This window comes from Balaenoptera acutorostrata, chromosome 9, assembly GCF_949987535.1.
Source record: "Balaenoptera acutorostrata chromosome 9, mBalAcu1.1, whole genome shotgun sequence".
In the NCBI taxonomy this organism is placed as follows: domain Eukaryota; kingdom Metazoa; phylum Chordata; class Mammalia; order Artiodactyla; family Balaenopteridae; genus Balaenoptera; species Balaenoptera acutorostrata.
In genome coordinates, this window is record NC_080072.1 from 7,703,482 (window position 1) to 7,712,625 (window position 9,144).

Below are 9,144 nucleotides of genomic sequence, written 5' to 3' on the forward strand. Positions count from 1 at the left end.
GATGGGGGAAGGAGTGGTCAGAGTTGGGTGGCCTTGATCGGGAAAGGCTCCCTGAGAAAGGCGAGTCTGAGTTCAGCTTTTGCTGAGGTGAAGCCCAGGAAGAGGTCGTGAGCACTGGAGGGGGAAGGAGTGACAGGGACAAAGGTGCAGAAAGGGGAAGTAGGCATTCGGCGGGCCGGTGAGCCCGCTCTTCTGCAAGCCTTACTCCCAGTGGCCACCAGCAGGGGACGCCCCGGACCGCATCCCGCCAGAGCTGGGCGGGGCCGATCCTCCCTACCCTCCTCCCCGCCCAGCCCTGATTCCTGCAGCCATTCCCCCATCCCCCACCCCCCACCCCGGCCCCGCCCCGCCCGGGCCCCTCCAGGCCGGCGGAATACGTTCAGCGCCCTCCGCTCAGCGGCAGGTCCCAGATGCTCAACGCGCAGCTCACACGAAGTGGGGTTCCTGGTGGGCCGTTTACAGCTGTTAATGTGTGTATTTGAATAAGTATAAAATGCGTCCCCGCGTAACTACCACTCAAGGTAAGAAAATCCGCCTTGCAGAGCCCCCCAATGTGTCCTTGCAGGTGACCCCTCCCCAGGTAAGCGCAATGCTGACCTTTACGGTAACCACTTCCTTGCCTTTCTCTGAGGTTTACCCCCAGGTACGTAGCCCAAAACAGTTTGTGTTCATTTTGCCTGGGGTTGTTGTTGTTTAATCATCAATGGAATCTTGCGGCTGTGTCCGGAGGTCTCCCGGTGGTTGCTGGAGCTGCGGTTTGTTCCCATTCGTTCACTGCCCGCGATGTTCTGTTGTATGAATAGAATCCAGTTGATTTATCCAGTAGACTGTAAATGGACCTTGGCACTACTGGGTAATGAGGCAGCAGATGTAACGTTGGACCAGGCCGCTTGGTGCCTGAAGGAGGGGTACCTTGTTAGAGGCCTTTTTCTTTTTTTTCTTTTTTGGCCTCACCAGGCGGCTGGCTTGCGGGATCTTAGTTCCCCCACGAGCAGGGATTGAACCCGTGGCTGTCCGCCAGGCAATTCCCTTCTTTTTGTTTTTGACAATCAGGAAACCTTCAGAAAAGCTGCAAGAAAAGTACAATGAACATCCATATAGGGGGCTTCCCTGGTGGCGCAGTGGTTAAGAATCCGCCTGCCAACGCAGGGGACATGGGTTCGAGCCCTGGTCCGGGAAGATCCCACATGCCGCGGAGCAACTAAGCCCGTGTGCCACAACTACTGAGCCTGTGCTCTAGAGCCTGCGAGCCACAACTACTGAGCCTGTGTGCCGCAACTACTGAAGCCCATACACCTAGAGTCTGTGCTCTGCAACAAGAGAAGCCACCGCAATGGGAAGCCCACACACTGCAACAAAGAGTAGCCCCCACTTGCCACAACTAGAGAAAGCCGGCGTGCAGCAACGAAGACCCAACACAGCCAAAAATAAAAATAAAATAAAATAAATAAATTTATTTAAAAAAAATCCATATACCCTTCACTCAGATTCACCAGTAGTTAACATTTTGCCCCATTTGCTCTCTCTCCCTCTCTCTCTCTCTCTCTCTCACACACACACATACACACACATGCATTTTTTTCTGAACCATTTGACAGGAAGTTACATAGGTTATGACCCTTCCCTCTTAAGTATTTCAACATGCATCTCCTAAGAAAAATGACATTTCTTACACAACCGCGGTACAGTTACCAAATTTAGGCCTGGTAACAGTGACGCCAACACTGATGCAACCCTGGGATCTGATATGCTGTCCCCTTTCGTGTCTCTGATTGTCCCAGTGAACTGGGATCGCGCCTCACATTTGGTTGTTAGGGCTCTTCAGTCTTTAATCTGGAACCATCCTCAGCCTTACTTTGTTTTTTAAGACCTTAACGTTTTTGAAGAGTACAGGCCACTTGCTTTGTAGAATGTCCCTCAGTTTCTTTTTCCCCTTTTCCCCCCAAATTAAGAAAATCAAATATGTCCATTATGTAAAATTTGGACAATATAGAGAAGTAAACCAAAGTTTCCCCAGCTCTTTTGACGTAAGGATAACCCTTTAGACATTTCCTGTAACTGAAACCGTGTACCTCAGATTGGGACTTGAACCCGTGAGGCCGGAACTCAAACCCGGCCAAAACCCTGATTGGGACTTGAACCCGGCCAAAACCCACGCTCTTCCAACTAAGGCCATACACCTGGTTTCAGAACTTAATGAAGCTCAGGTTCTTGACGTCTCAATGCAGAAAGAATTCAGTGAGAGACAAAGTGATAGGTAAGAAGTGGATTTATTTAGAGAGAAACACACTCCACGGAAAGAGCGTGGGCCACCTCAGAAGGTGAGAAAAGGCACCAGGTTATGGGGTTGTCAGTTTTTATAGGGGTGGGTAATTTCATAGGCTAATGAGTGGGAGGAGTATTTCAGCTATTTCAGGAAGGGGCGGGGATTTCCAGGAATTGAGCCACCGCCCACTTTTTGATCCTTATGGTCGGCCTTGGAACTGTCATGGTGCCTGTATGTGTGTCATTTAGCGTGCTGATGTGTTACAGTGAGGTATACTGAGGCTCAACGTCTAGTGGAAGTCGACTTGTCCGCCATCTTGAACCATTTGGTTCTAATCAGGTTATGTCATGTCCTTGGGCTACGTCATTCTTTCAAAGGGTGCCCTGCCCCCTTCCCTCCTGTTTCATAACCACTCGAGTTAGTCGACTTTGCTGTTCTGTGCACTCCGTACATTAACATTTACTTCCAGGAGGTAGGTGCTTTCCTTAGCCCCGTTTTACAGCTGGTCCCAGAGACCCTGAGTCTTGCTAAAGATCACACAGGTAGGACTGGCACCTGACGGTGCACTTGGCCCTTATGCTATGCTGTCTCTCCATAGTGGCTGGTAGTGTGTGTGTGTGTGTGTGTGTGTGTGTGTGTGTGTGTGAACCTCTGCCCCACTGACATTTTGGGCCAGGGCCAGATATTTCTTGGCTGTGGGAGGCTGTCCTGGGCCTTGAAGGATCTTAGCAGCATCCCTGGGCTCTACCCACTAGATGCCAGCAGATCCCTCAAGTTGTGACAACCAGGAATGTCCCCAGACATTGCCAAGTGTCCCCTGGGGAGCAGAGTCACCTCCAGTTGAGAATCCCGTGTGTGTGTGTGTGTGTGTGTGGTGTGTGTGTGTGTGTGTGTGTATCAAGCCACGTGACACCGTATTCAGTTTGAAATCTGCTTTCCCAGTTATTGGTAGTCCACGATCACTTTAGTTTCCTTTCATTTTCTTCTCATCTCCTGTTGCCAGGACTTGCCAATCAAATAAATTGTTGATTGACAAAAAGACAAATCCATTGCTGTAGGAGTCTTCTATTGCCGCACAACAAACGACCGCGAACTAAGTGGCTTAAAACAATAGTCACTTATTAGCTCACGGGTCTGTAGGTCAGAAGTCCAGCGTCTCGAATGCTGAAATCAGGTGTTGGCCAGGCTGAGTTCTCTTCTGGGGGCTCTGGGAGCCATCTGCTTCCATGCTCATCCTTACTGGTTGGCAGGCATTGGCAGGATTCCGTCCTTGCAGCTGTAGGAGTGAGGTCCCCATTTCCTTGCTTGTTGTCAGCTGGGGGCTGTTCTAGGCTCCTAGAGGCCACCCACATTCTTCTCCACATGGTCGCCCTCCAACTTCAAGCCAACAATGGTACATCAAATCCTTCTTGCGCTTTGAATCTCTGACTTCCTCTGCCACCAGCCAGAGAAAACTCTGCTTTTAAAGAGCTCGGGCGGCACTTCCCTGGTGGTCCAGTGGTTAAGACTCTGGACGGCACTTCCCTGGTGGTCCAGTGGTTAAGACTCTGGGCTTCCACTGCAGGGGGCACGGGTTCAGTCCCTGGTCGGGGAACTAAGATCCTGCATGCTGTGTGGCACGGCCAAACATAAATAAATAATAAAAATAAAATAAAGAGCTCAGGCCACTCGGATGATCTCCTATCTGAAGTCAACTGTACCATCAAACATGACTTGTCACGAGTCATATGCATCATATTCACAGTCCCAGGCATTATGCAGGGTGTGTACACCAGGTTGGGGAATCTTGGGAACATCTCAGAATTCTGCCTACCACAATTACCGAAGGGCAAGCGGGGGGCCTTTCAGGGGGAGGTATTGGGAGGTAAAGGGTAGCAGGCCAGGCTGGATGAGCAGCTCTGGGAAGGGTCCCGTTGCATTCCTGCCCTTCGAGAAGCCCCAACATGTACTTCTGGGAGTGAGCATGGAGCTTGGGCAGCCATGGGCCCTCCCATCTCCCCTACTTCTGGTCCCTTTTCAGATGACCCATCCCCATCACCTGTACTGAAGGTCAGGATGAAGGATAGGTCAGGGGAATGTTCTAGCTGGGCCAAAAGGGAGGTGAGACACTGACTATTGGCAGGGTAGGTGGGCTGGGGCAGCTGTATAGACCACCCAGCTCCGAGCGACCTGGGTGGAGACTGATTTGGGGGAAGGAGGAGGAAGGTGTTAGGTCAGCAGAAGGGACTGGAGGGTGGCCTTGCACACAACGTCTGACCCCCGATGAGGTGTGGGTGTGAGGCGCTGGGCCAGGGACCAGAGGGGCTGGGCTTGTTAAAGATGAACTGGTCTCAGGAATTCCCTGGCAGTCCAGTGGTTAGGTCTCCATGCTTTCACTGCTGAGGGCCCGGGTTCAGTCCCTGGGTGGGGAACTAAGATCCCATAAGCCGTGCTGCGTGACCAAAAGAAAAAAAAAAAAAACAAGATGCATTGGTCTCTGTGCCCTGGTGGCTGAGTGTGACACACGACCGGAGATAGACTTACTCTCCAGCCCCAGACTTACTTTCCAGCCCCCAGCCTGCGAGGCCCATGGTGAGGCTCAGAGCAGCCGCCAGTCATGGGGGAACAGGGGAGAGAGGCTATGGGGAGGGAGAGGAAGCTGGAGCAGAAGAACATGCTTGGAGAATATGTGAGAAGGCAAGTGGCTGCCCTCCCCCACGGGGGGCTAGGATTGTGGTCACTCAGGCAGCAACATCCACGTGCCTCGTGTGTACTCTCAGGCTTCTGAGAGCACGGGGACATCGGGGTTACACCCACTATTTCCATCAGTGTAGAGTAAGGGGATCCCAAGACCCTGCCAAGGGACCCCTAATGGTATCGCTGTAGAAGGCAGAATTCTCACATGAAAATGATAAACCACTTCTCCGGAAGTCCCCAGATGTGATGTGTCCACAGCAAAGGCCTGGAGGGCAGGGTTGGAATGGTGCCTGAGCTCTCCAGGAGTTTAGGTAAAGACTGTACCCTGAGTTCAGCTGCAGCTCCTGCCTCAGCTCCTCAGCTCCTGCAAGATGGGGCCAGAGGCCACCAGGACGGAGACACGCGTTTAGAAGCCCAGCAGGGGGTGGTCTCCTCCAGCCCTGCAGTATAGTTTCTTTTTTTTTTTTTTTTTTTAATTTATTTATTTTATTATTTTATTTTATTTATTTATTTTGGCTGCGTTGGGTCTTCATTGCTGCGCGCGGGCTTTTCTCTGGTTGCCGCGAGCGGGGGCTACTCTTCGTTGCGGTGCGTGGGCTTCACATTGCGGTGGCTTCTCTTGTTGAGGAGCATGGGCTCTAGGTACACGGGCTTCAGTGGTTGTGGCACGTGGGCTTCAGTAGTTGTGGCTCACGGGCTCTAGAGCGCAGGCTCAGTAGTTGTGGTGCACGGGCTTAGTTGCTCCGCGGCACGTGGGATCTTCCCGGACCAGGGCTCGAACCCGTGTCCCCTGCGCTGGCAGGCGGATTCTTAACCACTGCGCCACCAGGGAAGACCCTGCAGTATAGTTTCTATCAAAAGTGCTCGGAGGCCTCTGCAGCTCAGCTCTGCAAATCACCACGTGGTTATATGTACACAGCACCCTGGCAGGCCCCCCCTGGCTACAGAGTTGGAGCTGCTGCTTCAGGGCAGAGTTCACCCCAGCCCGTACCTGGGAAAGAGGCTCTTCAAACCCTCTTGCTTTGCTACCAGCCCGACCTTGCAACTTCAAATGGTTTGATTGTGGAAACAGCACAGTGTTAAGATTCCAAAGGTCCAGCTTCTCATTCAACCTGGGTGACTTCAAGCAAGCCACTCAACATCCCCAGGCCTTGGGCTTTTTCTTATTGGGATCTGAAGGCAGAGATCCTGAGCAGCCCTGACACTCAGTCACCTCCAAGCTGGACACCTGCAGAGGCCTCTGGAGCCCAGCAACTGTGCATCTTCCGGAGAGAGGCCCCATGGGGTGGAAGGATGCCCTCTGGCTGGTGCTGGAGCCCCCGGGCTGCAAAGGAACAGAACTCCCTGGTTCTTTACCTTGTTCTGGCAAAAGTGATCTGTTGGCCAAATCTCTTACTCATGACTGTAAGAACGAAATCTGTGCTTATATGAAAACTTTCTCAGTGGAAAGAATGAACCACTCCTCATCCCAGGGACAAACCTATGTGTTATTGGCTTTTCCCAGCCTGATATTTCTGCCATATTTAGAGGAAAACTCTGTTTTTCTTTTCTTTTCTTTTTAAGTTGTTTTCAGGGGGCATGTAGACACTTCTCTAGACCAGGCCACTATGGGGCTGAGCAGACTGCTTTGAGGTCAAGCAGGTGACCCCCTTCTGCTAGCTGGGAGCAGTCTCCAAGGAGACTTAGTGGCACCCAAGGCAGGGTTTGGCAGTGTATGTATGTGAATTTAAAGGAAGAAAACACTGGGAGTGGGGGAATGGGCATCATTTCTGAGGAAAAGGAAAATATTTGAACCCTTCTTCAACCTTTTGCCAGGGAACCAGCCAAAAACAATGAGGAGACACCAAAAGTGAAATGGTTCATTCATGTTTTATGAAACTTTCCCACCCAACAGAATCTATCCTACACAAAAAAACAAGAAAGAAAGTAAGTTAGGACATTTTCACAAGCTGGGGCATTACTAGATATGGAAGCTGCCCAGGACCGAGGTGCCAGCTCTGCGAAATTGGGGAAACGAGTTTCTGCCCACTGGAGTCTCAGAGGGAGAGAAATCCCTTCTTCCAGTCCTTGAGTCCTTGGAGAAACTCAAGCAGCCATACATAACCAACAGGGGCTGGTTTCATTTATAAATAACCCAGGAACATTTTGTTGTTTTCAATTTTTTAGGGCTGGGTTTTCCCAGCACACAAGGCTCTAGGGAGATGTGAAAACCATGGCAGGTCAACATGAGAGCTGCTGGGACAAGCTTGTGGAACCCTCATTCAGGCCACTAGACAACCACCTCTTTCAGTATCCTCAGCCTCGGGCCCTTCCCTGGAACATCCCAGAAATTACATCTCCGGGGTGGACCCTTCAAAGTGCCATGTAGGAGGTAAGTCCTTTGGCTTCAAAGGCTGGCCCTGGAAGTCTGGACTGGGCCTGCCAGAGGCTCCTGGTCATCAGCTGGCACATAGCCTCTGGTGACAGCCCTGCCTAGGGGTCTCAATATCCCCTTTTAAGGAGAAAGCCAAAGAAAGAGTCTCATGGCTTCTGTGTTTTACTGTGATTGATGAAAAGAATACTAATGAAATCCCAAATAAAAGCAGTAAGTCAGGGACCTAAGACTGCAGACAGGGCTGGAATTATTCAGCTGCTCTCCAATGGTCAGGGAGGGGGAGGGAAGGCAATCGGTTTAATGTGATTTATTCCCTCAGAAGGCACTGAGGCCTGATCCTACAAGGGGTGGGCGATCAGACCTCCCATCTGGGACTTCCCTGGCGGTCCAGTGGTTAAGATTCTACGCTTCCACTGCAGGGGGCGCGGGTTCGCTCCCTGGTCCAGGAAATAAGATCCCACATGCTGTGTGGCGCGGCCAAAAAAATATTAAAACAACAACAACAAAACTCTCATCTTGCCCCCTCTTGACTCAGCTCCCCTAATACTCTGCTTATTCTCAGTTTTGAGTTCCTGCCTCTGTCCTCTTAGCCTACCAGCCTGCTTTCTTCTCTGATAACAGGCACCAAGCCCTCAAGGCTCCCACATTTCCCAGAAGCCAGAAAGTTGGACATGAGGCCTCCAAGTTCCCAGGTGCACCTTAGATCTGTCCAGGAGCACCCACCACCCCCACCCCTGGCACTTTGGTGTCCTGATACTGGTTACATAACAATCACAGTCTCCAAAGCTTTGACATCACCCACTGAAGATTCTCACCATCCTGGACAGCCAAGGGGGCCTACGTGTGGCTGGGAATGATGGTGGGGGAATGAGCCTAATGGAACAGCCAGGAACTGGTTAAGGGCAGAAGGCACAGGTCAGAGTAAAGCATGGTAACTGGTGGTGACCCAGAGAGGAAAGCAGAAGTATTTGGGTTTTTTAATTCCCCCTAAGTTCCCACAAGATTTCACTGTTGCCCCGTGTTTCCCCTCCACCCCACATAGGGAATTTCCGATTTCACTTCCTCAAAACTCAAGTGCTGGAGGGCCTCGGCTTCCTCTTCACATCCCCCCCACAGATGCAGCCTCTTTAGGGAGGCCATCTCTTTTCCCTCACATGTTATATGTCATATGTGTCCTCCACTGCTAGTGTCCATCTCCCAATTCTTGGCCTGAGGGGAGCTCAGACCTCTTGCTGCTGGTTGGTCTTTCCCCATCGGCCTCCTCCCTTCCCATTTTTCTTTCCCCAATCACCACCCCGCGCCTTGGATGTTCTACTCCCTCAGCTTTCTCCACTACTTCATTCCTGTCTCTCCCTCTCCCAAAGCAGATAAAAGATGAGGGGATGAGAGGGAGTGTCAGAGAAGCAGGGGCGAGAGGAGGAGGCAAGGAAGGGCAGCGCAGACAGGAGGCGCTGGGGATTCTGAGCCAGTGGGAGGAGGGGGACCGTTCCTGGGGGAACTGCGGGTGGGGCGCGTATTCAGGGTACTGGGGTGTCTAACTGGGGGGCTCGCCGGGTATGGAAGGCGCGCAGACCCTGGGACCTCCTCGCTCCGAACTCCCACTTCCAGCCTTCCCAACCGCAACACTCCCGCGAGCCGCCCCACAAGGGGCGGGGCGAAACAGGTGCGGTTGCCACGGCACCCGGGCCGGGGCAAGCGGAACAACCGGCGCTCGCGAGATTTGAAATCGGCCAATGGGAAGCGGGGGAGGGGAAGACGTGGCGCGGAGCGCGTGGGCGGGGCTCCTCCTTCACCCCTTTCCAACTCCCCGCGGCCCCGCGTGGCTGCG